Source organism: Oreochromis aureus, linkage group 23 (genome assembly GCF_013358895.1).
Source record: "Oreochromis aureus strain Israel breed Guangdong linkage group 23, ZZ_aureus, whole genome shotgun sequence".
In the NCBI taxonomy this organism is placed as follows: Eukaryota; Metazoa; Chordata; class Actinopteri; order Cichliformes; family Cichlidae; genus Oreochromis; species Oreochromis aureus.
The window spans coordinates 8,650,782-8,659,324 of NC_052963.1; the positions used below are offsets into that span (position 1 = coordinate 8,650,782).

Sequence of the window (8,543 nt, forward strand, 5' to 3'; positions counted from 1 at the left end):
TCCTCAAGGAAAAGGAAGACGTCAACTGAATAAAAACAAGAACCAAATCTTCAACACTCGACAAAACCCAATGAAATAGTAGGTACAATGCAACTGATACATTAACAAACTGTCCCAACTATTACATTTTGCTTTGTCATATCCTATAGGTGACAAAAAGTGTAGTTTTTGGGTGAATGTAGGAGTACATTTCTTCAGTGTGTTTATTTAAAAAAATGACTTATTCAGCAAATTGATTAAAAAAAATAAATAAATAAAAAGTGAAAGGAAACAAAAGAAATCAATGTTCTAAACTAGGAAATGCAGTATGGATACAGTGAGGCATATTTTAACATGTTGACAGGGATCAATGCACATACTTAAAAAGTGGGAGTAAGTCCCTAGAAAATGGTCCTATCAACATGTAGGACCTAAAGATAATATCTGCAGAAGTAGAGAGCCTAATTATAAGTAGGACTTGTATGGCCCTTCATAGTTGGAAGGTTTTCAGCTGTAGTTTCAAACAGTTTGACTAATTAATGTCAGTTAAATGAGGTCCACCATATTTTTTGAAAGGTAATTATATCGTTTTACGATTCACTGACCATTTGTCACCACTGAGTATAAATTAGTGCTTGTCTGCCTAATTGTGCCTCGGCATATTTGCAAACGCGCAGGGAGATGAAAGAAATGATCCCAGAGACAGTTCAAAGTTTCAGACATTAAGCTAAAGATGATATGCCCAGAGGGCAAAAGTAGCATACTGAAAGGAAAGTTGGAATTTCAGCAGCAGATATGATGGTTTGTTAAGTTCTCTTGTTCTGTGCATTCTGACAAAATACAAAAAAAAAAAAAAAAAAAAAAAAAAAAAAACGGTGTCATATCAACAAGCAGTCTTTGTCAGTTTCTAGTCTTTTCATCATAGAGCTGCTCAAATGTCTGATCCTAGAGGATCAGACAGATTTTCTTGGGATAACGTCAGACTGCTTTGATGTTATTAAAGGACCAGTGCGAGAACTGCAATAAGCTGGTCTGTGGTGGTATAGAGCTACAACCTCCAAAGAGGAAACAAATTTAAGCCATTTTACTGCTCCTGGATGGTAAGAATGGCAATACACAATGTATGTAACTGAGCATATTTTCTAAAAGAGCTTTCCTGTCATAACATTGTTCATATATAATAACAAATGTTTCAATGATTTTAATTTTAACCAAAATTTTAACACCAATATTAAATCATTTGTCTATAACACTTAGTATTGGTTATCAATCTTTTTGGTCAATAATAATCACCATCTGCCCTGAAATGCACACATTAGTCAATCCCTAATATTGCAATCAAACACAATGTAAACACTATGTACTTTTGTGGTGTTTGGAACATGTTTTGAGGTGAAACATTTAGAGGCAGTTTATAGAATCCAATCATTCCTCCTGAAATTTACTGAGTTGTGTTTTTTTCTGAGATCTGAAATTGTCCAGAGTATTTTACATCCAACCTGATTCCCTTCGGCAGTTTCTTGGAGTGAACACTTCCACTCTGGTAGAAGAGGTGCCTGCCACATCTAAAGTAGGCAAATAGGACAGGCTTTCACCTCCGTCTTGCCAGACTAGGTGCCCATCAGCCCAATGTCAAACCCCCATTACTGTCTGAGTATCAGCTGTCGACATGTCAAAAGGACTCCGAGGAGGAGCTACCCTCTGAAGTGCTTTTCACACTTTTGTTCTAGTTCTTTTCATTTATCAAGTCTCGCTCCCTGCCAGAGCTTGATATCTAAAGATTGAAAGTCTTTGTGAATCTCTGACAGTGTCTGTCACTGGATCGTATCGTGTCCCTTTACTTGAAGTACTTACAAGGTGGAGTAATAGAAACTTGGGAAACTTAATGTTACAGCTGAGTGAGCTTTTTCCAAGAGGAAAGTTAAACTACTTTTACAGAGAGGGTCAGGGGAAAACTGAGACTAGTGAAACAGAAAAAAAAAACCCTGAATATGTAACTGTTTGCTAGTTTTTTGCATATATTTTCTGCTTTGTGAAGTCCTTTGCACTCGTGTGCTCTGTTGTCTGGCTGGCTCAAACTAAGCTGTGAACCCCAGCGGGGAAAGCTTAATTACCATTTGATGAGTTTGAGAACAACGCTGCAACATTACAAGCTGAAAACTGGTTATTGGTTTCTCGTGCTGTTGCTATAATTTGGTCCTGGTTGTGTTCAATGCTTCAGTCTAAATTGTTCTGTCACTAGAGGTTATGGGGAGAAAAAAAGAAGCTCTCTACTGAGACTGAAGGTCTCTAATTATCTTATTCTTTTCACGCAGAGAAATTCTTAGTATGGCGTCAGCTTGACAAGAGAACAGGGAATATTTATTAACTTGATGGAAAAAAGACAAGCAATTGTGTTCTGTTTTTGGTATACAAATAGCTGTTTATCTACTAGATCTAAAATAGGACAATTGAATGGACTCTTTAACTTGATAAAATGGAAAATCTACATAACTGTTTGTCGGAGAATTGCATCTTATCAAAGCCATACTAATGCAAAGGCAGATTGTTTAGGAGACTAAGAAACAGCAACTTTTTCAAAATACTCAAAAAGAAACATTTCTGATATTCCTGAAGTACTGTGAATATGAAAAATGTTGAATCAGACAGAACGAGCCTACCTGCAGACAGGTTGTTTCTATGCATTGATATTGCTAACCCACAGATAAGTCTTGCCAAGGCATTCTCATCCCAGGACACCTCCAAGATGCACAAGGTGGGTTTTGGCATCTGCGATGTAAAAGACCGGCTGTTGCAGTGTTGGCCATCACAGTTTCAAGGGCTGGCAATGGCATCACTGTAGTTTGAGTCCCATTTGGGCACTTGTGCTTTTTTGTTTCAGTTTTTTCCACTTTCACTTCCACTTACTGGTTAGGTTTAGGCACTAAAATCTACTTGATTAGACTTCTGGATAGATGATGACATAGGTTAAAGTAACCTGCACATTGAAATATAACTTGGCAGCCCCATCATACCAGTGTCAAAAACCAGTGTGTCATACATTTCCATCAAAGGAAACCTTGTGTGTCACTGGGACACACCAGTAGCTTTGAGAAGACTATATTATAAAATATCCTAGGAATGAAAATAGGCTTGTCTTGTCCATGTAAAGAGTTCATCTATCTATCTAACAAAAACTTGAGCAACAAGAGCACACAAAGAGAGCACAACTCTCACCAAAGGGTAAGGGCCAAGGTCAAGGCCACACCATTTTGCTCATCTCGATGTTTTAAGCAGACCATGCTGGCTTCTATTCTGGTTTTCCATAGAAAATTAGCTTCCTGGAGCTGATTCAGTTTAGAAATCTTTGTATCCAAGAAAAAATGTGATGGTTGATCAGTTAGATGCTCATCATTCAGGCACTGCCACCTGGCCTTCTATTTTAGTCCAGTAATCATCCAAAACAAAACATTCTGACAAGTTTTCCTCTCTAGGTCATCAAAAAAATCCACATTTTTACAGAGTTTACCTATTTTAATTATCTACTGATGATGTCTCCTTGAACTAGAAGAAATCATGATGAACATTCTTTAAATAATATTCTGATATTTTCTGAGTTTTCAAACCAAGGTTCATTAGAGAGTTTGCTTCCAATGAGTTTCGAATTAATCAAACCTTAATCAAACCTTAATTAATCAAGCCTCACCATTTTGTCCTTATTTACTGGTTACTTAACAAAAATCAACCCCGCATACCAAAGTATTATAGACTTGTTAAGCCATTTTCAGTTCAATGCAATTTAAGTTTATTTATATAGAACGAAATCACAACTGCAAACACCTCAAGGCGCTTTATATTATAAGGTAAACCGCCTACAATAACATAAAGAAAACCCCAACAATCATATGACCCCCTGTAACCAAGCACTTGGTGACAATAGGAATGAAAAACTCTCTTTTAAGAGAAAGAAACCTCTGGTAGAACCAGGCTCAAGGAGAGGCAGCCATCTGCTGTGGCCAGTGGAAGTGAGGAGAGGGAGACAGAACCAAAGACACACTGTGGAAGAGAGCAAGAGATTAACAACAACTAATGATAAAAGCATTGAAGAGCATGCCATAGCACAACATGTATATAACTTTCTGAACATTATTTTAAATCTGCAACATGTGCCTATACATGTGGGGTGTGTAGCTCAGGTGGTAGGTTGGGTGGTTCGGTCCGGGTTGATGGTTCCAACCCCAATCCTGGCCCCTCCAGATAGTCCAGGATCATGCAAATTTAGTTAGCAGGTCACTATATCATAGAAAGAAATGATAAGGGTTACCACTAAAAGGGAAAAAGCATGAAGCATTAAGGATTTGTCCTACAAATTTAATTTCCAGATCAAGTTTAAGGAGGGGATCTGACATGCAAGTTCTTTGAGAAGGACTGATCATTCCTTGGCGAAGCGAACTGTGAACTGGACAGTTTTTTGGGGGGGGGGTGTTTTTTTATGTGATGCTGGGCTAGACAGTATCAGTTCTTTTCTGGTTCTTACCTTCATATTTTAAGGACAGTGAGTCCAAACGGTCATGTTTGTTGCAATGACACCAGAAAAAGCAAATTCCACACCCTTTATATGGAGACAAAATGGTCTGTTTTTTTAGTAAAGTAAGTATTTTTAAATCTATAGGGCTTTCTTTGTATTTCTAATTTGAATTCTAATGCTAATTCAGCACATGCCTGCTTTCTGAACCCATCTCTGATCAGATGCTGCCATTAGCTGCCTAAAGATGACATGCAGTCTCCATATTGACCATGTGGGTTCTAACCCTTTCAGCTCTGCTACATTAAGAGAATACTGAATGTTGCACAATTGTCCAACATGAACACATTTTCTTGGGATACTGGGCTTAGGCCCCTAAACACAACTGGAAGCACACAGATGGACCCTAATCTCAGTCTCAGCGTCCAGCCTCAAAGATCCATGGCAGTGTTGTCAGAGACCACAATGAGCACATAGCAAACTCAAACTCTGAGCCTATATACAAAAGTATGCATATATATGATGAAAACAGAGCGTTACAGATGATAAAAATTAATAATTGATATAAAAGACAGATACATACCGTAAATGATGCAGGACCAGTAAAGCTTCCATCTCTTTTGGTAACTAATTTAACTGTAACTGTGGCTGGGTCTACCTTACAATATAAAGTGCCTTGAGGCAACTGCTGTTGTAATTTGGCGCTATATAAATAAAATTGAATTGAATTGAACTGTAGCTTATCTGTACACATCGCTGACTAAATCAAGAGGAGTGCTGCTAACAGTATTCATGTCTATTAACTTTCTGAGCTAATGTTAGCTGTGTATTGCCCTGTGCTTCATAGGTGTGTCTAAAATTTGACTGTTTGCTAGACTGTATACAGTATAAAAGATTGACAGAGTCAACATTTTGTACCTTCTGTTTTTAAAAAGCCACCATGCTGTTTTTGTAGCCAGAAGTCATGTTAAGGTATTAGCTAATGCAAGCAAGCTTGGCTAGTAGACACAGCAAGCAATATTATTGGTCACATAATTTCACTGTCTTCCTTACTTAACAAACTAAGTAGGTAAAGTAGGTAAATTATTGTAACGGACTGGGTTACAAGTTAGTTGACTTTTGTGTTATCAGTGTTATGTGTTCAGAATTGCCAGTTACTTATGGCATAGTTGGACCACACACTGGTGATTTACTGAGTGTCCTTGAATGTGCAGTAGTCTAGAGGCCGGTTGGCCTGTCAATCAGATCAGCTACCAATGACAGAGAGTCTGGAGGAGAGCATGTGTGTGGTTGGCTGAGAGTGTTTGGGGGGCGGGGGTTAGAGAATGCTGTGTGTGTGGCGGAAGAAAGGAGGAGAGAGGCAGTGTTGCCAACTTAGCGACTTTGTCGCTATATTTAGCGAGTTTCAGACCCCCTGAAAAAAAGACGTGAAAGTGCATATCGCTTTTACTCTCAACAAGCAGCGGGTGCTGTAACGCAGTCAGTTCTTCTTTTACTCTTTTACTCTTATGCTGTTTTGTGGATCACAAGGTTTAAAACTACTTATAAACACACACACACAAAGTAACGCCACCAGAGTGCCTATTTCGGGTCACTTTTGCCGGTCCAAGCCCGGGTGAAGGAGCAGGGTTGGAATTGTGACATTAAAAAAACAATAATTGCTAAAAGAAATTTAATTTGTAGTTCTAAATAAACTCTAAATGCACTTAGGACGTTTTTTACTCACTTTATGTCTCTTCCACGATGTTATTTCTCTCTCCAACAACAATTACATTAGCGTGACCAATTATGCAAATTAGGTGATGACGTCATTTAGCGACTTCTAGCGACTTTTAGGACAGCCAATAGCGATTTTCCTTACTGAGGAGTTGGCAACACTGGAGAGAGGGGGATTGTTTTTGTTGTGGAGAGCGCGCTTTTTCCCTGTTGTTTTGGCGTTAGCTACGGCCCACAGTAGCCCGTGTTACTATTCTGAATAAACACCAGTAACCGGAATGCCAATCGTCTGTGTCTTCTGTCGGAGGGACGCTACATTATTATTATTTTTTTAATTACCCATTGTACAGTTAGTATGAAAAGGAAACTACCTATAGAGGCATTGTTTTTTGTACTAAAACACAAAAAAAGTTGAGTTTCTTTTTAAGTAGTGAATCAAGTTAAAATTTTTGGGTTATTTTCCCAATATTTAGATCTATTAACTCAAACTTTCAGGTGTCTCAAGTTTTTGACTTACCAACTCAAACATCCACCATCCACTGAGCATTGTTCTTATGTGTTGCATTCTTCTGTCATGTCCTCTTCCTCTATTGCTCTGTCTCCAGCCTCTTCAGGAGTGATCTCATATTATTCCACTGCTACTGAGAGTACACCTTGGATGATTCAGTGAAGAACAGCTGGTTTAGTCTTCTAGCCTCTATCTCTCTGTTATATCTCTTCAAACAGTTAGTCAACACTGTGAGTCTTTGATTGGCAGTTTCTAAAGCCTTGGGTATAGGCAGCTTGCTGTACTTCTTAGTACTTAGTTGTACCCTTTCTACAGCATGCATTTCTGCAGTTCCCATAGTGGTCAACCATCCCTCCATACTGCCCTGATCTAGGCCTCTAGTCTTCTTCTCAATGGATAGTCCTGGTCCTCGTGGCTGTTGTTCATCTCATAGCCTAGCATCTCAGCTGATGTTGCTGTGGGATAGATCACCTGGTTGGTGGCAGTAGGGATTGTCCATAATGCTGCATTTATATCTTCTAGTAGACTTTCAAATGGTGCCTCACGTACTCTTGATAAGACAGAGGAGTCCAGGATTCCAGCTTAGCCACAGTATTTTCTTTCAGGTCAGCTGCTCTCACAGTGAACATAAAAGTTGTTCCATAAGTTGTTCCATAAGTGATGATGTCATCCGTCCACTGACCTGACGTCTGATGGCTCCTCCTAGCATTTGTAGCATCAGTTGCTTCTCACAGATGTTGGAACACTGAGCTACTAGTTGTTTTGATGTTAGGGTGTTGAAGAATCCATTGGCCCCACATCCTCGTCACATAACTCCTTGCACCAGGGTATGGCCTGGAACTCCCAAGATCAAAATGGGAAATGCCTCTTAGGGTGGTAGAAGATGACTGTGGGACTTTCACATATAGACAAGCTGTTGATGGCTAACCAACAGACATAGTAGTGGTGAACAAAGAGAAGAAGAAAGCTATAGGGATTGATGTAGCAATACCGAGTAATAGCAACATCAGGAAAAATGAACGAAAATGAATGAAAAATGAGAAGCCCAATGAATACTAAGCACTATATGTGAGTCCAGCTGATTCTAGGAATGACATCTGACATCTGTCCAGAAGAGAATCCTAGGACCTGCAAAGATTGTGTGCTTTTTTGTATTTTTAAACTGTCTATAGATCTTGCAATATTTCAGATATCACTCATTAATTTGGTCATGATAATTACTGTGAAAATCCAAGATTGTGACACCTCTACTCACACCAGTGAACTTTACTTAGATCACCTCAAAGCAATAAACACAGACAGTAGTCTAATTTCCTTATATTATCGCAAGTGGTACAGCTTTACAGCCCATGTTATTACGCTGCAACATCAATAATTACAATCTAACACTTATGAAATGGGATTAGAAATGAAATATTATAGTAACTTTACTGGACCGAGGCCAAAGACTGATATGATATTTTTAAATGAAAAGGCCAAATAATCAGAACCCTTTTACCAAGCAAAATAACAATGTATAATTACCATGTGTGATTAACAATCCAAAATTACTACGGCAGTTATTTAAAGAGATTTAAATGTGCACCGACCGGCAACACAGTCAAATGATTTATTAGGCGATATAATGGCAAAGAATTTTCATCACTTTCCTCTGCCTCCAGTTGGCTTACACTACTCGAGCATATATTCATCAGATATTGAATGTAAAGATGCATGTGACTTTCAGAAATGCATGCTACGCACTCCACAATGGTGTCTGGAAGGGAAGGCTTACCTGTCAGTTTATCTAAATTAGAGTTTTATAGATTTTTTTTTTTTTTTTTTTTTTTTGCTGTT

The 8,543-nt window shown here is 38.5% G+C and overlaps 1 long non-coding RNA gene across 1 annotated transcript; it reads right to left on the reverse strand.

The window, feature by feature from the left end:
- Nucleotides 1–3,910: 3,910 nt before the first annotated feature.
- On the reverse strand, nt 3,911–7,804 carry LOC120436155. The gene is made up of 3 exons (XR_005610194.1): nt 6,717–7,804; nt 4,135–4,251; nt 3,911–4,014 (listed from the first exon to the last, which is right to left on the reverse strand). It is a non-coding gene; the product is annotated as an uncharacterized LOC120436155 (long non-coding RNA).
- Between the last annotated feature and the right edge of the window lie 739 nt (nt 7,805–8,543).